The sequence below is a fragment of the Dendropsophus ebraccatus genome, chromosome 11 (genome assembly GCF_027789765.1).
Source record: "Dendropsophus ebraccatus isolate aDenEbr1 chromosome 11, aDenEbr1.pat, whole genome shotgun sequence".
Classification (NCBI taxonomy): Eukaryota; Metazoa; Chordata; class Amphibia; order Anura; family Hylidae; genus Dendropsophus; species Dendropsophus ebraccatus.
The window spans coordinates 65,706,849-65,730,571 of NC_091464.1; the positions used below are offsets into that span (position 1 = coordinate 65,706,849).

General features: G+C 41.1%; 1 pseudogene; it reads right to left on the bottom strand.

Annotated features, from left to right (window-relative positions):
- Positions 1–7,617: 7,617 nt before the first annotated feature.
- Positions 7,618–8,147, bottom strand: LOC138767420 (large ribosomal subunit protein uL5-like; annotated as a pseudogene).
- Positions 8,148–23,723: the final 15,576 nt, after the last annotated feature.

Consider the following 23,723-nt stretch of genomic DNA (forward strand, 5'->3'; position numbering starts at 1 on the left):
GAGACCCCTAAAGCACATAGAATGCTAAAGAGGAAGGTATGACGCTTACCTTTGTCCTAGGCGTTGGTCCCATGCTGTTAATCAGTGTAATCTTTGTCCGGGAGCTGTTAGTAACATAGTAACATAGTAAATAATATTGAAAGAAGACAAGAGTCCATCAGGTTCAACCTAGGGAAATCCTACTGTGTTGATCCAGGGAAGGCAAAAACCCCCATGAGGCAGACGACAATCACCCCACCACAGGGAGAAAACTCCCCTCCCCAACTCCAATGGCAACCAGAATAATCCCTGGATCAACGTATCACCGAAAATATAATGCCCATAAATTGTAATATTATATTGTTCAAGAAAAGCATCCAGGCCTCCCTTGAACTTATTTAATGAATCGGCCATGACAACCTCATGTGGCGGAGAGTTCCACAGTCTTACCGCTCGTACAGTAAAGAACCCGCGTCGATGCTGATGATGAAATCTTCTTTCCTCTAGACGTAGAGGATGCACCCTTGTCATGGTTACAGACCTAGGAGTAAAAAGACAACTACAAAGATCTCTGTACTGTCCATTCATATATTTGTACATTGTGATCAGATCGCCCCTAAGACGTCTTTTTTTTCTAGAGTAAATAACCCCCAAGCTTGATAACCTGTCCTGGTCCTGTAACCCACCCATTCCCTTAATGACCTTTATAGCATATAGAAAATGAACATGCGGCACTCAACCGAACTCATCTTCAGTCTTTATTGGGGTTCTCTGTACAAAACAATCCACTAGGGCATCAGGAAGGTGGGGGAGGACGAACAAGGGTGCATACAGCAATGACCTTAATGACCTTTGTTGCCCTCCTCTGCACCCGCTCCAGTTCAGCTGTGTACTTCTTATATACCGGTGCCCAAAACTGTACACAGTATTCCATATGTGGTCTGACCAGTGATTTATAAAGAGGCAAAACTATGTTCTCATCTTTAGCATCTATGCATCCCATTATTTTATAAGCCTTGGCAGCTGCTGCCTGGCACTGATCACTAAAGTTAAGTTTACTGCCCACCAATACCCCCAGGTCCTTTTCGGAAGTAGTTTTACCCAGTGTTTTATTATTTAGCACATAACTGTACTTATTATTTCTACGGCCCAAGTGCATAACCTTGCATTTATTCACATTAAACTTAATTTGCCATTTCACCGCCCAAGCCTCTAGCTTCTCCAAATCCCTCTCTAATATGATATTATCCTCCTCTGTACTGATTACTTTACCCAGTTTAGTATTATCTGCAAAAATGGAGATTCTACTCTGTAGCTCCTCTACAAGATCGTTAATAAAGATAGTAAAAAGAAGTGGACCCAACACTGACCCCTGTGGTACCCCACTAGTAAATAAAACCCAATTTTAATATGTTCCATCAATGACCAGCCTCTGTTTTCTATCACACAACCAGTTACTTACCCATTTGCATACATTTTCCCCAAGTCCCAGCATCCTCATTTTGTAGACCAACCTTTCATGCGGCACAGTATCAAATGCCTTTGAAAAGTCCAGATACACAACATCCACAGCACTGCCCCTCCCCCAAAACGTCATACGGCAAACCAGATCCATTGATAATGGGGCGGATGAGCTGGACAATGCTGTAGGGGCAAGGCAGTGCTCCTGGCCAAAGATTATACAGACTAACAATGTGGGACCAGCAGCGACAGTGTCCTGGGTGCTAGAGGGGCCTATCATGAGGTTAGATTCGCCTAACATGCTGATAGTTCCCCTTTAAGAGGTAGTGTGACAATATGTTATTAGAGAGTGGAAGTGAGAATCAGGGACCAATTACATTAGACTGTCAGCTGCGGGGAAGTGGGAGAAGTGACTATTATATTACAATTTTTTTTCTTTTTCTTTACACCATGCCTATCAATGTATGCATTTGTATTATTCCTGGACAACCCCTTTAATTTGATTGTCTCAATTTTAACTTTTTCACAAAATAACTTTATTTGCAACAAGAAAAAAACAAAACATTCCACACACACATTTACAAACTAGATACTTTGCTAAAACTTTTCCCTGAAGCCTCGATAACCCAAATAATGATAGATAGAAATGTGACTTTTTTGAAGCGTGGCTTATTATATGTAACATACTTTTTCATTTTCCTTTGCTGCACTGTGTAAACCTGACATAAATAAGAGAAGCTGTCGGTCCATTTCTGCTCCTGTCTTCTTTCTATTTAGAGGGATGAAAATCATGAGGTTAACATAAAATTACTTTGTAATATCATGGGACAAAATGGAATCAGGCTTCAGAGAAACATTCTTTTTCACATGCATACTGTGCGGCATGTACTGTAATCATACAGCAATATGTCACAGAACTAATGAAACTTTGTGTCTTTGCTGAGTTGATAGAGTCTCTGATCAAAGATCAAATCATTTGAGGCATCAAAGAAATGTGCTATGAGAGGCTTCCCTGTGGAGTAGCTCCAACCTCACATAAAAACCATGGGTACTGCACGCAACATGAACTGAAATGTAAAGTCCAGGAAAGCATGTAAAATAAAAGTTCATTCAACTAAAAGGGGCTGGCCACTTTAAAGTAAAATTTTTCAGTGTATGGTATTAGTAAGTGTACTCACTGCACTTATTGACAGCAGCTACCTACGTACCTCATAGAGCTAAAATCAGGATCTCCTCCTCCAGGCTATGCTGTCCTGCTCTGTGGTGAGTCTGTCCATAAGATGGCCAACATGGAGGAGCATGTGACAATACTCTGCCCCCAGTGTCCACCACTGAGTTTGCATATCCCTATGGAGAAAACTAGGGGGTTCGGGGCAAAGTCACATGCTCCTCCATGTCGGCTATCTTATGGACAGACTCACCACAGAGCAGGACAGCACAGTCTGGAGGAGGAAAGTCTAATTTAAGCTCTATGGGGTACACAGGGAGTTGCTGATATTACTCTAAAGTGGCCAAATCCTTTTATTAGATTGGAAGACAGGAATACATTATGGCACTTTAAAAATAAATAAATAAAGAGTACTTTCCTTTTAAGAAAATTGGAAATATAAGCTTTAGAAATGGCTTATTTCCATTTCCAGCTGCCTATTCTCTAGAAGACGATGATGCTGCCATGAATATTTGCCACATTATTGGATTTTTATGATCACAATGCTTACTTGTTGTATGAGGTAGAAGTCATAGCTCTAGGTCTCATGTAGCATGTAGGTTTGCACAAGAGTCTCACATTGAAATTTCATGTAAATTTTACAGTTCCATTAAATTGCTTTATGGAATTTGCCTCCCATATCAGACACATACAAACTACCATATGCCTGTGTATAAAACCAGAGGCAGAAGTAGGTACCATAGGCCCTAAAGACATCTATGATTGCAATACAACACTGTGCATCTAACATTTAGATTCTTTATAACTGTAACGTATCTTAGTGTGAAGTCTAAGGCTTAATTGACACGTTTCGTAGTTTTGTCCATAATTTTGAATCCGCAATTACAGAAAACTTTAGGGCCCAATGATTTCAGTTCATCAATTTACACTGTCTGCATATTTACGGACCCACAATCCCCCAAAATTGCAACCGCAAAAATTACAAGCTCTAGTAGCTCTAGACTGTTTATACCTTGTTTTTTCTCCAGGTGGGATTAGCAGTGCAGGCCCTGATCCTCTGTGCTGTTTAGCTTAATTTAATTGTTTTACTGCATCATATTTGTGATTACGCTGCAGTACTGCAATGAGACTTCAACATGTGTGAACACAGCCCTAATTTCATTGCAGACTTTTGAAAAATCAGTGAAGTTGCAGCAGCTGCTTCTGGCCGGTCAGAGATGGTAAATCACTCAGGGGATTGGGGGATCCAGCCAAGCCTCCTGTGACATCACGCCCTGCCCCCTGTGTGCATCATCAGACTGTGCTCAGCAAACACACAATGTGAGACAGAGGCATGGAATCTTTGTCCTCTAAGGTAGGAGAGCAGTGGGAGCAGGAGACAATGTGAACTAGCACAGAGGCCAGTTTTCTTCATTTCCTGGATGTCAATCAGCTACCAGTGTGGCAGAACCGTACAGACACGGTAATACGTTATATAGAGACATCTATATAACTTTGAATGTACCTTTAATAGGAATCACCTTCCCATTTTTGTGGACCTGCAAAAAAAAACTGAAAGGTATGGAAGTTCCCGATGGAACTGTCACATGAAAAGCAAATCACTTTACTATACTAAAAGTTTGCAAAGACGAGGCCATGCATGATCTTTATACGATGATTTTTCTGATAATCAGTCCAGGGGGGACTCACTTCTCATGATCACAAGTACTCCATAACACTCAAAAGAGAGATATAACATGTTCTAGACCCTGGAGCAATAGAGATTATTTTTTTCACTTGGAAATGAATAGATTGGGAACCCTGTGGCTGGCAAGGCAGAGTGCTGGCAGGTGTCCTATGCCTGCTACTACTGTATGTCTTAGCCTTTTTATTCGTAACACCCTATTAGCAGGAAAAAAAATTTGAACATTTATGTGCTGTTTGGTGCAAATTATAACATAGGTGCTGAAAAGAAATAAATCCCATATATATATATATATATATATATATATATATATATATATGGGATTTATTTCTATATATATATATATATATATATATATATATATATATATATATATATCCTCATATTCATCAACGTATGGTATAGATTGACTCTGAAAATCTGCCTTAAAGGCATCTTCCAAAGTTCAACTCAGGTTAGAAGGACATTCCAAAGACAATAGTAACAATCTAAGATAATGAGGTCAGAAGTGCAAGGATCTAAAAATATGTGATTACCTGGGGAAGTTTTCCTCTAATTAAAAAGAGAAGAGAATGGAAATCAGTTCTGTGGAAAAAAATAGCTATTTTCTTACAATAGTTACTATATGGAGCGAGTTATTAGGAGGCCCTGTAAAATGTAGCTGGCAATTTTTTCCTAGGAACAAAAGACTAGCTATATACTGTATATTTCAGTTTGGTTTATTTGCTTTATTTGTTAAAGACTGTTTATTGATAATTTATTATACAGTAATAGCCCATGTGAGTGACAACAAGCTACACAGCACTGTGGAATATGTTGGTGCTATATAGATAAAGCAATTCATATTATTCACATTTTTTTTTAGAAATTTGGCCATGGTGTCAACCAGGGCTCCAGGCTAGGGATGTTACCTTGTGTGGTTTGTTGACTAACATGGGGATGCTAGGGGGGGAAGGGGCTGCAGCTTACACTAGGGGGGGATTACTTTTAGGGGATGCTTAAAGCGACTCTGTACCCACAATCTGCCTACCCCCAAACCGCTTGTACAGTCAGATACCTGCTTTTAAAGATCTGTCCTGGGGTCCGTTCAGCAGGTGATGCAGTTATTGTCCTAAAAAACAACTTTTAAACTTGCAGCCCTGTGTCAAATTGTCGTGGCCTAGAGTGTGTGCCCTAGGCTTGCAACACCCCTCTGACCCTCCTCCCCGCCCTTTTTTACCATTAGGAACAACCCAGGCAGGATTTTTCCTATTCATCACCTATCTTAACACTACACAGGTGCCTTAACAATCCAGCTCATGTGCAGTGTTCACTCAGGTGATGAATAGGACAAAATTGTTCTAGGTGCATTCCTAATGATGAAGAGGGTGGGGAGAAGGGAGGGAGGCGTGTCGCAATTCTTCATGGGTACTCTAGGCCACACCAATTTGATACAGGGCTGCAAGTTTTAAAGTTCTTTTTTAGGACAATAACTGCATCACCTGGCAAACGGACCACAGGACAGATCTTGGATTAAAAGCAGCTATCCAAAGGTACAAGCAGTTTTTAGGTCACTTTGTAGGTACAGAGTCGCTTAAAAGGAAAAGGCAGGGGCAGAGGGAACATAAAAATCAACATATCTACATGGCTTGCTACTAGGGGATTACCTACAAGGGGGAGTAGAGAAGCTTTTATGTAGTTCGCCTCAAACAGTGGAGTAACTTCAATCCCGGGGATGATTGACAGGCAGAGAGGCTGCGAAGAGTATGCTGACAGGAAGAGAGCTGTGACTAGTCATGGGCGGCTCCCTGGCCAGATGACTAGTTGCCGCCCCTTTCCCAGTCAGTCTCATGCACTGGAATAAAACTCATTTTTCCCCGATGTAAATCTACCACTGCCGGTAACATCGGGAGTCTCACAGTAGATCTATACTGTGCAGCTGTGAACCATATCAGCGTAAACGTGCTGATTGATTCCTTTTAATTATTCACGTGGTTGGGCTTTGTAGTGGCACACCAGTACAAGTATATTGTTTTTTTCTGCAGATACATGGTTTACCATAATATACTGCTTTCATAATATACAAAGACTCAGGGGAGGCCAAGAAATATTATAAATTAATTAACGTGCAGAAAAGTTACATTTTCCGGCTCATTAAATTCTGACCAAAATATTTAGCATTTTTTTCTCTCTATCATTTGCTAAACACTATTTATGTTGTCAGTGGCGCCTGCCTTTTATTGTATTCTAATGATCACTTCTGCTCCTTTCAGACTGAGCATTGATTACCAGTTGATTTGAAGTTATACACTTTCCAGACATCTGCATGATGAGTCATTACTTATCAGCTATAAATAGGGGAAAGGCAAGTTTACGTATAATACTTAGTTTCACATCATTTCCAGAAAAACAGCTTTCCCATTTAAAATAACAAGTGACATTTAAAAAGGCCCATTTATATTTTGCCCTTTTTAAAAGTCAAGTGGGTGGGGACTTATGTCAGAAAGGGGTTGGAATGCCTTATTTGACACTGATTCAGCCTTATATTTAAAGCCCTCTGAGCCAAGCTTGCATTGACAGAGAAAAAAAAGACAATTAAAAAATAAAAATTACATCCAACCAACACTTATTTACCAAAACATTGGCATTTTCTCCATAGCTTTTACAGGCATTAATATGGAAGGAAAAAAAATGCATGCTTCTTTAAGAATAAGAACCACAAAATAAGACTGTGTGAAGGACAACTTGGGGTCATGAGTACATTTTTTTATCGTACTGCTGAATTTCTGATGGGACTACATGGGTTATGACAAGTTATTTTCTAGATTTTGGTTCTATTGCACTCTCTTATTCAGAACTGGTCAGAAATGAAAGACTATACGAGGGATTTAGTGGGAATGGTTTTTGATGGAATAATGTACTGTATGTGAAGTCCAATGTTAAATTGTCTGGAATTGATGGTCTCTAAAAGATTGACAAGCTATCAACTAAATGTAAGGTATATTGCAGCTACTCAGCATTTGTGTGGCCTATACATACAAACTCATGTTATACATGTCCATAATGCAACATCCATGGAAACCTGGCAAATACACATATATATATATATATATATATATATATATATATATATATATTCTAAGGGAGAATATGGTGCAGTATGTAAAGGAATACACAGATAAGAGAATATGGTGCAGTATGTAAAGGAATACACAGGTAAGAAAGAGTTAAAACAACACGCCAATGATGTCCATACTTGTCTGTAGGTTATACTATTTTTAACTCTAGTATCTTTAGAGCACTCAACACAGCCTACAGCTCTATAACCTGGAACCTTTTCGATAATCTATAGCACAGGTGTCAAACTCAGGCCCTCCAACTGTATCGTACCTAGACAGCCAAAACTACAGCGCATGGCTTCTTTCATATTCTTGTGCTTTGCAGCAATAGTGCCAGCTTTGCGCTTCTTGTCGGCAATATTGAATCAAGGTCGCCCAAGAACCCCATAGAAATACAGCCCATAAATTCCTATGCTTGGGTCATATTTAATTCCCAGATGGATGTGCCCCTGGATACCAAAGCCAAAGTTTCCTGTGTTAGAAAAGTTGTTCATATTAGTTCATATTCTCTGACCTTAAGACCTTTCTTAAGAATTTCCATTCCATTATCTCCTTGAACTGTACAGTGAACTGCAACGTTTTCACTTCTGATGCCAAAAGACCTCACAATGTAGCGAGCTTCGGAAAATACAGGGGTCTGCCTGGTGAGTCGTTCCAGCACTTTAGCGGCTTTGGTCAGCCAATCACCACTCTCAACAACACGAATATTGCGGCTAAGCTCCAGCATTGTATTTTCCCTCTCAGATTTTTCCACCATGTTGCAAGATTTGATGAGCCATATATCCATTTTTGAGGCGCTTTCAATTTAATAAAGTTTAAATTTCAAATTCAAGATTAAAAAACCTGGCTGATTAAAAAAGGCAGAAGGCACTAAAATGATCAAACGCTAGTGGCTGAGGGCGACATTACACCGGATTAGGAGTAGGAAGAGGAGGGGTTGCGTAAACCCTGACACAACCAGAACCTGGGCCTGCAATCGTGGGCAGTTCTAACAGGTAGGCTGTCCCAGGGTGTGACCAGGTCTCTGCTACCACAACATTCATCCAGTGTGCAGTCAGGGAGCTGTAGTGTTCAATTAACTTTGACACATGGCAGCAGGCTATACGTAAGAGAGGTTAATTTTTTGGCAACCTGGTGCATAAAGCCATAAACTATCCTGCAACAAATTTCAATAATCTACTGCAACAGTTTTATATCACAACGGAACTATGCCAAGCATGAAGTATACAGTATATTTTTTGGACTTTAATGTATAGCAGCAGGCGATACGTGAGAGCTTTTTTTTTTTGTCTTTTTAACCTGGCGCAGAGCGCAATAAACTGTCCTGCGACAATTCAAATGTAGGACAAAATAGGCCAACACAGGTCTATGCAGGAGAATTCTTAGCTGTGTGCCTGCTTGTATAACTAGCTGATATGCTGCTAGTCTATGCACTGTATATCTGGAGCTTTATGCTCTGCTATGTAGTGTATTAGCCCTAAGAAGGGCTTTTTGTGGTCTTGCCTGCCTAAAATCTGCTAAAATCCTCACAGTCCCTACTTCAATATCTATCCCTTAACTACTACAACACTTAAGGGGGAGATTTATGAAAGGGTGTAAATATAAACCTGGTGTAAACTGCCCACAGCAATCAATCACAGCTCAGCTTTCAGCTCTGGTAAAATATAAGAGGAGCTTTGATTGGTTGCTGTGGGCAGTTTACACCAGGTTTATATTTACACCCTTTCATAAATATCCCCCTTAGACTGTAGGAGAAAATAGATGAACTGAAGCCTATTCTTCACAATGAGTAGCTGCCTGTCTGTGAGAATAAGCAGCTGATGTGCTGTTAGCTGGCCTATTCACTGCATATCTGGAGCCCTATGCTATGCTGTATAGTGTATTAGCCCTACAGTTAGCTAAATCCTGACTGATCCTACACCAGGATCTCTCCCTCACTACCTTTAAGATCTGATGATGAGCAAGAAAAGCCAAGTTTGGAGGCACATGAGTAAGCCAGCCAATGATTGTAGACAATGTTCTTATGATGCCTGCGTGCTCCTAGGGCCTGTCAACCCTCCTCCCCCCATTCTGAAAAATTATTGGCTAGAAAAAAGCACCAGGCAAGGTGGGAAGAGCATTTAATTTTTACAGCATTTTGGGTCTGAGCTAGTATTTCAAATAGTGTAGTATTCAGTCTAAGGCTGGGTTCACACTACGTATATTTCAGTCAGTATTGTGTTCCTCATATTGCAACCAAAACCAGGAGTGGATTGAAAACACAGAAAGGCTCTGTTCACATAATGTTGTAATTGAGTGGATGGCCGCCATTTAATGGCAAATATTTGCTGTTATTTTAGAACAACGGCTGTTATATTGAAATAATGGCAGTTAATTACTGTTATATGGCGGCCATCCACTCAATTTCAACATTGTGTGGACAGAACCTTTCTGTGTTTTTAATCCACTCCTGGTTTTGGTTGCAATATGAGGACCACAATACTGACTGAAATATACGTAGTGTGAACCCAGCTTCATAGTTACTCGATCGAGTACTACTCGCTCATCTCTATTAATTAACTTGAACATCAGCAATTGCTAGAGTTTGTGCACTTATTTTTTACATTGTGTGAACATAGTCTAAAAATCTCATTCACGCCGTTCACGACCATGGGCTAATGGTCCTCTTTTAGTTTTAGTGCTGTATGGCAATGTTGGTGTGTCTTTTTTTTTTTTTAATCCCCATTCCCTTATAGAATTAATATGTCTAAATAAAGATTATGTTATGTAGCTATATTAGACTTAGAAGTTGGAAAAAAGCAGAATTACAAACAAAATCTATTTCTGTATCTTTACCTATATATTCAGGTACTGTTAGACAACTCACATGAATTCCTTGAATATTGGCAGATCTCTTCAATCTTTTAAGCAAGATCTGGTTAGTGGGGGCTTTTAGCAAGCTATTCTACTTAGCTGAAGTGTAAGTGTACATTGCCTGTCCCACAGGCAGTTGGAAAAATCCTAAAGATGTAGCTCTGCAGATGGTCGACGAATTAATAGTTCACCCCCAGGCTCTCGAAGCTATCTAGACTGATCCACAAAGCTAGCATTTTTCTTCTGCACTTTTAAAGAGGATCTGTCAGCTCTCCTGACATGTCTGTTTTAGTAAACACATTTCCTTTAAAACAACAATTCAAGAGCATCTTTCCTTTGTGTTTTTCTCTTATTCTTCTTCAAAAAAAAGTATTGGTCTAAGAGGAACACCGTAACAGTCACTTTTTTCTGCCGTTAATGGCAGCCTTTTAGGATAGTTGTAATATTTAAGCCAAATAACAGCTGTTTGTTTGTTTTTTCATAATGATGGCTGTGATTATAAAAAATAACCAGCGTTATTAGGCCACACAAAGATGAATGTCTTTTACAACAATAAAGACGGTGTGTGAACATAGCCTAAAACTGATTGTTTATAGATTTCATCAAAATATAAAGTGGTATTTCCATCTTATATCTTCATGTAGCGGCTTGAGGTGACTAGGAACCCAGAAACAGCTGAAGTGGATGAGTTACACAGTTTGCCTTGTATGCCTATCACATGGCTCAAGAATCACTGGCGATGTCCTTGCAGCCTTTACTGTAGTCAGCTGTCGGCCGCACATCTCCTACTACTTGGTGATTTAAAGACAGTGCTAAGCTGGTAATTGGATCCTTAGCTGATCACTGTCTTTATTAGATGGGACAATATCTGCCTAATTTGGCAGATAATCTCTCCATGCAATAGGGTCCAAACTCCTACAGAGGTTAATAAGAGTTGTATAAATAAAGCTGATTCTGATTTTTCATTTTATAAGGACAGGTACACGCCCGGGGTACCACACCCGAACATATGTCTAATAGCTGCCCAATTTTGCATTGGTATTGGTAACATTGTTGAGCTATTGATCAATGCCCACAACATGCCCCCCCAACATCGAGAGGAAGGGATGCACCAAAGAGTAGAAAAATAGGAACATATCCTGATCATCAGATATCCCCTTTAAGGCCATTTTCACACTACGTATAACATCAGCCGTTCTGTGACCCAGCTGGTGTTACTGAAGATCATCCCAGCCGGTACTGCAGTACCCGTTTGTGCCCACATTCCAAATTACCTCTGCACACAATGGAGCGTGCGCCGGCTTTCAATGAATAGCAGCCGCTGAAAACTGACATGTGTGTTCTTCATGCAGCCGGATGTAATCCCGGCTGGAGGGTATGCTATGGGTGTACGCTCCGGCCAAATTCCATTCATTTAAATGCAACTTACTGTATGTTTTACATAAATCACAGCCATTGTTGCAAATTGCAACAACAGACATGATTTATTTAAAACACTAGAAAATGTATCGGCGCTGCCCGGGTATAAAGTGTCAGTGTGTTAATTAGATTTGTTCTAAGGTGCCCAGGAGGCAAAGCTAAAGGTATTGTTTCATCTAAGTTAATCAGTGGAATTAGTGTATACCTGTAGTGCATAGTTGGAGGGGTTCTGTATACCCACAATGTATAGCTTTTAGGGGTCTCCCATATCTGCAGTGCATAGTTGGGGGGGCTGTATACCTATAGTGTATAGTTGGTGAAGGTCCTGTATACCTGTACTGTATAGTTTGGGGGTCCTGTATACCTGTAGTATATAGTTGGTGCTATATACCTGTAAAGTATAGTTGGTGGAGGTCTTGTATATCTGTAGTTTATAGTTTAAGGGTCCTGGATACCTGTACTGTATAATTGGTGGAGGTCTTGTATACTTGTAGTATATAGTTCGGGGGTCCTGTATACCTGTAGTGCATAGTTTGAGGGTCCTGTATAACTGTAGTATAGAGTTGGTGGAGGTCCTGTATACCTTTAGTGTATAGTTTGGGGTCCTATATACCTGTAGTATATAGTTGGTGGAGTTCCTGTATACCAGTAATATATATCTTTGGGGTCCTGTATACCTGTAGTGTATAGTTTGGGGTCCTGTATGCCTGTAGTATATAGTTGGTGGAGTTCCTGTATACCTGCAGTATATAGCTTAGAGTTGGTGTAGGTCCTGTATACCTGTAGTGTATAGTTTTGATGTCCTGTATACCTGTAGTGTATAGTTTGGGGTCCTGTATACCTGTAGTATATAGTTGGTGGAGGTCCTGTATACCTGAAGTATATAGTTGGTAAAGGTCCTGTATACCTGTAGTGTATAGTTTTGGGGTCCTGTATACCTGTAGTGTAAAGTTTGGGGTCCTGTATACCTGTAGTATATAGTTGGTGGAGGTCCCGTGCACTTGTAGTGTATAGTTTTGGGGTCCTGTATACCTGTAGTGTCCTGTATACCTGCAGGGTTGTATTTACCATTAGGCACCCATGGTCTGGTGCGTAGGGTAGCACCTTGCAGAGGGGCAGTACCCTCCCGTTCAGACTTGCCAGAAAATCTTTGGTCAGGTCTTGTATAGTGGTGTTATCCAGTCACAGTATGGCGGTATTGGTCAGGTCTGGTGTGGCGGTGTTCTCCAGTCACAGTGTGGTGGTATTGGTCAGGTCTGGTATAGTGGTGTTATCCAGTCACAGCATGGCGGTATTGGTCAGGTGTGGTATGGCAGTGTTATCCAGTCACAGTATGGCGGTATTGGTCAGGTCTGGTATGGCAGTGTTATCCAGTCACAGTATGGCGGTATTGGTCAGGTGTGGTATGACAGTGTTATCCAGTTACAGTATGGCGGTATTGGTCAGGTCTGGTATAGCAGTTTTTTCCAATCATAGTATGGTGGTATTGGTCAGGTGTGTTATGACAGTGTTATCTCGACACAGTATGGTGGTATTGGTCAGGTCTGGTATAGCGGTGTTATCCAGTCACAGTATGGCGGTATTGGTCAGGTCTTATATGATGGTGTTATCCAGTCACACTATGGCGGTATTGGTCAGGTCTGGTATGGCAGTGTTATCCAGTCACAGTATAGCGGTATTGGTCAGGTCTGGTGTGGCAGTGTTATCCAGTCACAGTATAGCGGTATTGGTCAGGTGTGGTATGGCAGTGTTATCCAGTCACAGTATAAGGCAGTATTGATCAGGTCTGGTATTGCAGTGTTATCCAGTCACAGTATGGCGGTATTGGTCAGGTCTGGTGTGGCAGTGTCATTCAGTCACAGTATGGTGGTATTGGTCAGGTCTGGTATGAAAGTGTTATCCAGCACAGTATGGCGGTATTGGTCAGGTCTGGTGTGGCAGTGTTACCCAGTCACAGTTTGCTATACCTGTAGTGCCCTGTATATGCATGTACTGTATAGATGGAGTAGAAGGTCCTGTATACATGTACTGTATAGATGGAGTAGGGGGCCCTGTATACATGTCCTGTATAGATGGAGTAGGGGTCTACCATTTATTTCTGTGGATGTTGTGAGGCAGCTGCCCTAGCAACCATTGCTCCCTGTGAAAATGAAAGCAGTAATCCTATTGGTTGCTAAGGCTCCAACTGCCATGTCTGCTGCAGCTAATTATATCACCTGTGTTTGCAGTGAGGAGATTTTCCCATTCATCTCTATGGGGCGCTGCTCTTCCCCCTCCCCCTCCCCTCCTGTACATCTGGCGGGGATGGGACCTTCGCTAAAACCTTCCCGGTCACCCAATGTATCTGTGGGCCAAATTTGGGGTCAAACGGTTCAGGCGTTTGGAAGTCTATTTGGGACAGACAGACTTTGATTTTTATCATATAGACTAGAAAATGTACCCGACGCTGCCCGGGTTTAAAGTGTCAGTGTGTTAATTAGATTTGTTCTAAGGTGCCCAGGAGGAAAAGCTAAAGGTATTGTTTCATCTAAGTTAATCAGTGGAATTAGTGTATACCTGTAGTGCATAGTTGGAGGGGTTCTGTATACCCACAATGTATAGTTTTTAGGGGTCTCGCATATCTGTAGTGCATAGTTGGGGGGGCTGTATACCTATAGTGTAAAGTTGGGGGGTCCTGTATACCTGTAGTGTGTAGTTGGGGGGGCTGTATACCTGTAGTGTATAGTTGAGGGAGGTCCTGTATACCTGCAGTGTACAGTTGGTGAAGGTCCTATATACCTGTACTGTATAGTTCGGGGGTCCTGTATACCTGTAGTATATAGTTGGTGCTGTAAACCTGTAATGTATAGTTGGTGGAGGTCTTGTATACCTGTAGTTTATAGTTTAAGGGTCCTGGATACCTGTAGTGTATAATTGGTGGAGGTCTTGTATACCTGTAGTATATAGTTCGGGGGTCTTGTATAGCTGTAGTGCATAGTTTGAGGGTCCTGTATAACTGTAGTATAGAGTTGGTGGAGGTCCTGTATACCTGTAGTGTATAGTTTGGGGTCTTATATACCTGTAGTATATAGTTGGTGGAGTTCCTGTATACCTGTAGTATATAGCTTTGGGGTTCTGTATACCTGTAATGTATAGTTTGGGGTCCTGTATACCTGTAGTATATAGTTGGTGGAGTTCCTGAATACCTGTAGTATATAGCTTTGGGGTCCTGTATACCTGTAGTAAAGAGTTGGTGAAGGTGCTGTATACCTGTAATGTATAGTTTGGGGTCCTATATACCTGTAGTATATAGTGGTGGAGTTCCTGTATACCTGTAGTGTATAGTTTTAGGGGCCTGTATACCTGTAGGGTATAGTTTGGGGTCCTGTATACCTGTAGTATATAGTTGGTGGAGGTCCTGTATACCTGAAGTATATAGTTGGTGGAGGTCCTGTATACCTGTAGTTTATAGTTTTGGGGTCCTGTATACCTGTAGTGTAAAGTTTGCGGTCCTGTATACCTGTAGTATATAGTTGATGGAGGTCCCGTGAACTTGTAGTGTATAGTTTTGGGGTCCTGTATACCTGTAGTGTCCTGTATACCTGCAGGGTCGTATTTACCATTAGGCACCCATGGTCTGGTGCGTAGGGTAACACCTTGCAGAGGGGCAGTAACCTTCCGTTCAGACTTGCCAGAAAATCTTTGGTCAGGTCTTGTATAGCGGTGTTATCCACTCACAGTATGGGGGTATTGGTCAGGTCTGGTATGGCAGTGTTATTCAGTCACAGTGTGTCGGTATTGGTCATGTCTGGTATGGCGGTGTTATCCAGTCACAGTATGGCGGTATTGGTCAGGTCTGGTATGGCAGTGTTATTCAGTCACAGTGTGTCGGTATTGGTCATGTCTGGTATGGCAGTGTTATCCAGTCACAGTATGGCGGTATTGGTCAGGTCTGGTGTGGCGGTGTTCTCCAGTCACAGTGTGTTGGTATTGGTCAGGTCTGGTATAGTGGTGTTATCCAGTCACAGCATGGCAGTATTGGTCAGGTGTGGTATGGCAGTGTTATCCAGTCACAGTATGGCGGTATTGGTCAGGTCTGGTATGACAGTGTTATCCAGTCACAGTATGGCGGTATTGGTCAGATCTGGTGTGACAGTGTTATCCAGTTACAGTATGGCGGTATTGGTCAGGTCTGGTATAGCGGTTTTTTCCAGTCATAGTATGGTGGTATTGGTCAGGTGTGTTATGACAGTGTTATCCCGTCACAGTATGGTGGTATTGGTCAGGTCTGGTATAGCAGTGTTATCCAGTCACAGTATGGCGGTATTGATCAGGTCTGGTATAGCAGTGTTATCCAGTCATAGTGTGGTGGTATTGGTCAGGTCTGGTGTGGCAGTGTTATCCAGTCACAGTATGGTGGTATTGATCAGGTCTGGTATGGCAGTGTTATCCAGTCACAGTATGGCGGTATTGGTCAGGTCTGGTGTGGCAGTGTTACCCAGTCACAGTATGGTGGTATTGATGAGTTCTTGTATGGCAGTGTTATCCAGTCACAGTATAGCGGTATTGGTAAGGTCTGGTATGGAGGTGTTATCCAGTCACAGTATGGTGGTATTGATCAGGTCTGGTATGGCAGTGTTATCCAGTCACAGTATGGCGGTATTGGTCAGGTATGGTGTGGCAGTGTTAACCAGTCACAGTTTGGTATACCTGTAGTGCCCTGTGTATACATGTACTGTATAGATGGAGTAGGGGGTCCTGTATATACATGTACTGTATAGATGGAGTAGGGGGTCCTGTATATACATGTACTGTATAGATGGAGTAGGGGATCCTGTATACATGTACTGTATAGATGGAGTAGGGGGTCCTGTATATACATGTACTGTATAGATGGAGTAGGGGGTCCTGTATATACATGTACTGTATAGATGGAGTAGGGGGTCCTGTATATACATGTACTGTATAGATGGAGTAGGGGGTCCTGTATATACATGTATTGTATAGATGGAGTAGGGGGTCCTGTATATACATGTACTGTATAGATGGAGTAGGGGGTCCTGTATATACATGTACTGTATAGATGGAGTAGGGGGCCCTGTATATACATGTACTGTATGGATGGAGTAGGGGGTCCTGTATATACATGTCCTGTATAGATGGAGTAGGGGGCCCTGTATATACATGTACTGTATAGATGGAGTAGGGGGTCCTGTATATACATATACTGTATAGATGGAGTAGGGGGTCTACCAGTTATTACTGTGGATGTTGTGAGGCAGCTTCCCTAGCAACCATTGCTCCCTGTGAAAATGAAAGCAGTAATCCTATTGGTTGCTAAGGCTCCAACTGCCGTGTCTGCTGCAGCTAATTATATCACCTGTGTTTGCAGTGAGGAGATTTTCCCATTTATCTCTATGGGGCGCCTCTCTTTCCCCTCCCCCTCCCCTCCTGTACATCTGGCGGGGACGGGACCTTTGCTAAAACCTTTTCGGGCACCCGATGTATCTGTGTGCCAAATTTGGGGTCAAAATGTTCAGGCGTTTGGAAGTCTATAGAGGACAGACAGACAGACAGACAGACAGACAGAAGGACAGACAGACAGACAGACTTTGATTTTTATGATATAGATATGTTCTGTGTACATAAGCTAACGGTGAATGTATTACTTTTTCGCCAAGGTTGATGTGTTGTTCTGTTACTTTATAAATTCCATTTTGTAAATATACAGTTATGAGGAGACCCCTGGGAGATATGCCGGTATGTCCTGCGGCGGGAAGGGGTTAAGAGAGTAGAAAGTTTACATTATTATGTAAATTGGGTATTGGGTTTAGTTTAGGAGTATCACCTATGATATCCTCCAGTCCACGCTGATAGGAAAACTCCACTTCAAGCACTTGTTCTTAATCCAGGCAGGAAAATGTGTTAAGACAGGAGAGGTAGAAATTGTAAGAATTCTCTTGTGACAATTAAAGTGTACCTGTCATGACAGGTACAAAAAAACAGCAAATATATAGTTAAAGCGTAATTGTCATTTCAGGGCCATTTTTCTGAAAACATTAAATATCAACAGTACAAGCGATTTTAACCCTTTGAGGACCAGGCCCAAAATGACCCAGTGGACCGCGCAAATTTTGATCTTAGTGTTTCCGTTTTTCCCTCCTCCCCTTCTAAGAGCTCTAGCACTCTCAGTTTTCTATCTACAGGCCATGTAAGTGCTTGTTTTTTACAGGAATAGTTGTGCTGTGTAATGGTTTCTTTCATTTTACCATAACATGTATGATGGAATCCCAAATATATTATTTATGAAGATATAAATAGGTGAAATCGTAAGAAAGAATGCAATATGGTAACGTTTGGGGGGTTCCTGTGTCTACGTAATGCACTATATGGTAAAAGCGACATGATACCATTACTCTATAGGTCAGTCCGAACACAATTATATGCAGGTTACACAGATTCTCTAATGTTATATATTTTTTTTAAATGAAATCCTTTTTTTTGGCAATTAAATATAAATAAAATGGGACTATTGTGACGCTTATAACGGTTTTATTTTTTCACCTACGGGGCTGTATGGGGTGTCATTTTTTCCGCCATGATCTCGAGTTTTTATTAATACCATATATGTGAAGATCGGACGTTTTGATCACTTTTTATTAATTTTTTTTTATATATAATGTAACATAAAATCGGTAATCTGCGAACTTTTTTCCCTCTTTTCGTGTACGCTGTTTACCGTTCGCAATGACGCTTGTTATATTTTATTAGATCGGACAATTACGCACGCTACGGTATATTATATGTTTATTTGTTTATTTATTTTTATATGTTTTATTTATATAATGGGATAGGGGGGTGATTTCAACTTTTATTGGGGGAGGGGTTTTGGGGTAGTGTGTTAGTGTTTTTAACTTTTTTTTTTACACATTTGAAGTCCCTTTGGGGGACTTTTACATAGATTAGTTTGATTTCTACACTGATGAATGCTATGCCATAGGCATAGCATTGATCAGTGTTATCGGCGATCTGCTCATTAAGCCTGCCTGTGCAGGCTTAGTGTAGCAGATTGCCGATCGGACCGCACGGAGGCAGGTGAGAGACCTCCGGCGGCCCGTTTTACCGATCGGGACCCCTGCAGTCACACTGCGGGGGTCCCGATCGGTAAGTGACAGGGGACTCCCCCTGTCACTTACACTTAAACGCCGCGGTCGCGGCGTTTAAGGAGTTAATGACACGCGGCAGCGCGATCGCTGCAGCGCGATCGCTGCAGCGTGTCATTGCCGGTGAGGTCCCGGCTGCTGATTGCAGCCGGCCCCCACCTGCTGTGAAGCGCTCTCCACTCCGGAGCGCGCTTCATAGCGGGAGAAACACCCAGGGCGAACAGTTACGCCCTAGGTCGTCTGGGGACAGACTTCCATGGCGTAACTATACGCCCTGGTTCATCTAGGGGTTAAGAAACTCTGTAATAGGTTTTATGTACTAAAAGAGTTTCCTTCTGTACTGAAAAAGCAATCTCCCAGCCTCCCCCCTCACATCAGATGAAGCAGGATTTCTGTCTCCATTATGTGGCTATGGAGAGGGGATGGGCTGTTAGGAGTGACTGAGCACGGAGCAGTCTTGCACAGCACAACACCCTGCAATCTTCTCTCAGCAAGTTCATAGATAAGCACTGACCTTTCTGACACCTGAATTTAGCGGTTTAGGTGCCCAGACAGTCTACAAACAGCTGACCTTCATGTCACCTCTTCCTGCTCCTTCATCTCCCTCAGCCCCTCCCCCCTCCATAGGCTTACAATGGAGAGAGCAGAGCCCGTCTTCACTGGCTTCTGCGTAATGAAGACGTGTTTGCCTGATAATGCACAGATAAGAAGTCAGGGGGAGAGGCTGGGAGATTGCTTCCTGAGTACAGAAGGAGGCTTTTTTGGCTGATAAAACCTATTACAGAGTTTCTTAAAATCGCTTATACTACTGATTTCTGCAATAAAAAAAAAAACATGACAGTTACGCTTTAATGTTTGCCTTATGTATGCTGTTAGTTTAATATTGTCGCTCCAATGGTCCAGCGGCCCCCATTGTGCTACTGGGGCTTCTGCATTTCACTCACTGGTGGGCGGGCCCTTTGATTAGTTAGTTTATTCAGCTGCAGCAGTGTACAGGGGCGTGTATGGCTGCTAGCCAATCAGCATTTATCTTCATTGGGTTATTCTGTGAAGAGCAGGACAACTTACATCACTTCCTGCATTCAGTCTCTTTTCTTGCTGTTACTAAAGGCCAAATGACCTTAGCGTTTTGAAGTGAGACACCTAGTAGTTGTATTCCATATAGAAAGTGCTATGGCCTTTTAAACACAAGGCAAAAATTTAAATTGGCCGGGTCCTCTAAGGGTTAACTGGAGTATATAGCAACATCTGTACTAGCAAAACTTAACTGCATACACTACTCCTTGCAACACTAAAGTGTTCAAAAGAATTAAAGGTTTTAGCTAGGTTTAGAAAAACATACTGTAGCTGTTTTTATTCCGGAAACAGCTTAACTTTTGTCTTGTTTGAGAGTAGTTTTGCAGCTCCAGTTCCATTGAAAGTTTGTTTTTTTAAGGGTATGTTCATACTGAGCAAATCAGATGGAATTCCACGGCGGAAAGTGACATGTCACTTCCCATAGACAGGATTCTGCTGTTGATTTGCTCAGTGTGAAAATACTCTAAGGGCCTGGGCTGTTTTGAACTCAGGATAACCCGTTAAGGAGATTACTTAAAGAGGAACTGCTTAAAGGAACTCTGGCAACATCTTTACTATGCACTAGAGATGAGGAATCTGGCACACAGTTTGGAATCAAAATGAACCTAGCATCTGAAGTTGGAGAACTTGGATGCAACCAAAGGACTGCCTGTTGAACATGAATATGGCCTATGTACCCAGGCTTTTCAGGCAGACCTTGGGCTGCATCTACCTTCTTTAGGCAGCAGGATTCAAATGCAGATCATTCAGGTTTGTGAGAACTCAAACTTTCAGTAAGTTTGCTACTATCCACTTTAACTATTGAAACACTACATCCTGTAGTATATCAGACATTTTTGCCAGAATAGATGCTTGTAGCTGCATGTTGTTTTTTAATCTGTTAATTTTTATACAATTATAATGTGTTAGGAAATCCCAGTTCATTATGGATGATTCACATCAAATAATATGAATGTTACACATTTTTAGAGAGAATTCTGACATTTTTTCTTAATGTGTGATGAAAATACAAAATCTGTCAATTTACTAATAACTTTCGCCGTGAAGAACGTTTCTAACACATAAACTAAGTTTAGTTCATATGTGTTGCTGATTAGATATAAGCGAAGCAAATCGGGCGAATCAAAATTTGCGGCGAACCGGGCCATCAACTTGCTTGTGAATTCCCGACAATTTATTAAGGAAATTCACACAAAAGAAAAAAAAAAAGGGGATTAACTATAATCCCTAGCGCCCCTCCAATCAGCTGCAGGCCCCTCTGTGATGTCAGCAATGTTTTGACACTTCTAGGCTATGTTCACACAATCTTTTTTAAGCTCCATTTAAAATGACGTCCGTTATTTTGAGTCTAAAATAACAGATGTCATTTAGCTGTCTAGCCTTCCTTTAGTACAATGACGGCTCCTGGTTCATTATTTTAGCTTGGGATTACTAATTTCCCTTTGGATGCGGCTTAATTGAAAAGTCCATTGAATTTAATAGTGAAAACTGATGCTGCGTTTACACTGAACGTTTATCGTGCAAATTTGCACAATAACAATCGAATTCGAATGATAATCGTACATGTAAATGCAGCGAACGATCAAGCGACGAGCGAGAAATCGTTCATTATGATCTTTAAACATGTTCTCCAATCGTCGTTGGTCGTTCGCAAAAAATTCGCAGATCGTTCCGTGTAAACATTCGTTCACCGATTTAACCAATGTGCGAGATACGACCGCCAAACGATTTTCCGTACGATATATCGTTCCATCTAATCGCTGATCGTTGTAAAAAAAATTGTTACTTCGAAATCGTCAATCGTACGATCAGGCGAATTATCGTTCCGTGTAAACACAGCATGAGAAAGAACGGTGACAAAAGAAAAACTGTCTGTGAAATATCCACTGTTTGCAAAAGACGTCCGAAAATAATGATCATGATCATTATTTTGATGTCCGCGGTAAAAACATCAGTGTAGATTTTTAGCATTATTTACGCCTGCGAGCAGGTGTAAATCATGATAAATTAGGCGTGGGAGGAGGCCACGCCTCCTGCCCGCCTTATCACGCCTCTGCAAGCTCCGCCAGCCCGCCCATCGGGCAAGCGGGGCGTACGGGAGGCGTACGCCAGGGAGAAGGGGCGAATCTGCACTTTCTCCCTGGCGGATGCCTCTGGAGTTCGCTTCATAACCCCCCCCCCCCCCCCCCCCGAATGTTTATCATGATTTCTGCTTTGGTGGATTTTTTTTATATACACCTATGTGATTATGGTTGACACTTGATATCTTGATCCTTGACAGTGCCAGATATTTATTTCAGTGGGCTGCAGGCACAGTCAGTGTCTGTCCGGTTGCCCTGACGTGCTGTAGGAGATCAGTATTGTATCAACACTTCACTTGGCTTGTGGTATTACAGGATATCTGTATCTTACCTGAACCTTGAAAGGATCGTCTTTGAGGGGTATTAATATCCTGGTTTGCCCTGTGTGTATATATTTATATATTTATTTATTTTTTCACCACCTAGATTAGTGGCATATGAATGTGTATTGTATTGTGTAAACATAGCCTCAGACTACAAAATACTGAGATAATCTGTTTTCCCTTTGTAACCCTTGTTGGTTGTTATGGTATTGGTAGAGGTACAGTATACTCAGCTGGTAGCATTAAATAACTGAATAATCAAAATGTATTTGTATAATATTTCCCATTGTTCAACAATGAATTTTATTTGCTTTTTCAACTCATTTTTTTTTTTTTTATATTATTCTTATCCTGACCGAAGTATGTTGAAGTTCAAATAACTCACAAGCCCAAGGCACAATGTTTGTTGGATAGGTAACTATTCACAAACTAGAAAGGCAAAGACATAACAGGATTTTAGCATTCACAGAGGCATGAAGCACCCAAGCAAGATCTTGACAGCACTCATCTGTTCCTGCTTCGTTTGGTTTATTTCAGTTTTACGTAAGTGGAAAATTGGCAGAAAACATATCTATATGGCTTTTTATTTATTTAATTTAATTTAATATTGCAAAATATGATCCCTCTCCAAAGAACTAAATAATAAGGTCTATGTTGTTAAAGATAGAAAATCTAGTATTTAACATGCAAAACTTGTAATGATAAGATGTGCTAGCTCTGAAGCAAGAAGCATGAAGGTTAACAAAACATAACATGGCTGCCTTTAGGCAACACAAGATTACACAACATAAACTATACCAATCGGGTATCACATGACAAAAGTCAAAATATTTTTATTTATTTATTTATTATAAACATATGATAGTTGTAAAATATAAGGAAGTAAGTAGAATTGTTTTGGAAGTTAAATAAAAATATTATACTCACATATTAAATTGAATTAAGATATAAAATGTTAAATTTGATATTAAATTAACCCCTTCAGAGCCCTTTGATGCACAAAAGTCTGGGTCAAATTAATGCAATGTTCCTCCTCACCTTCTAAGAGCCATAGCGCTTTTATTTTTCTACCTACAGGGCTGGTTGGGGTGTCATTTTTTGCGACATAATCTATAATTTTTAGTAATATCATATTGGTGTAGCAGAAAAATTTCGATTGCTCCCTATGAATTTTTTTGTGATATATAATTTAATCAAATCAGCAATCCTGTTTTTTTTTTTTTGTTTCTGTTTACGCAGAATGACGCTGATCCCAACTCGGCACTCGATTGCTTCCACCTTCAGCAGCCGGAAGCAATCGATGTGCCTATGTAATCGATCTACGCAGCATATCTATGCAGTTAAGATCTTTATGAGAGATCAGTGCACTTATACTAGAAGTCCCCCAACGGGGGCTTCTAGTATAAGTATAAAAGTACAAATAAAAGTGTTGTTATTA